Source organism: Camelina sativa, unplaced genomic scaffold (assembly GCF_000633955.1).
Source record: "Camelina sativa cultivar DH55 unplaced genomic scaffold, Cs unpScaffold23047, whole genome shotgun sequence".
Taxonomy (NCBI): domain Eukaryota; kingdom Viridiplantae; phylum Streptophyta; class Magnoliopsida; order Brassicales; family Brassicaceae; genus Camelina; species Camelina sativa.
Window position 1 is genome coordinate 1 of NW_010944032.1, and position 263 is coordinate 263.

At 35.4% G+C, this 263-nt stretch overlaps 1 long non-coding RNA gene across 1 annotated transcript; it reads left to right on the forward strand.

The window, feature by feature from the left end:
* On the forward strand, window positions 1-255 carry LOC109132115. The gene is made up of 2 exons (XR_002037376.1): window positions 1-80; window positions 174-255. It is a non-coding gene; the product is annotated as an uncharacterized LOC109132115 (long non-coding RNA).
* The last annotated feature ends 8 nt before the right edge of the window (window positions 256-263 follow it).

Consider the following 263-nt stretch of genomic DNA (forward strand, 5'->3'; position numbering starts at 1 on the left):
AAGATGGTTGATAAGAGTACTAATAATAAGAAGAGGAAAGAGTTCATCAGTGAAGAAGACATCGCCACTCTTTTGCAGAGGTCTCTTTTCCAAACTTCGTTTTAATATTCCGATTTCAATTTGAGGCGGCTTGTGATTTTAAACCTCTTTTTTGTTTTTGTTTTTGTTTGCAGATATGATACTGCGACGATACTGAAGTTGCTACAAGAAATGGCTTATTATGCTGATACTAAGATGGATTGGAATGAGTTAGTGAAGAAGAC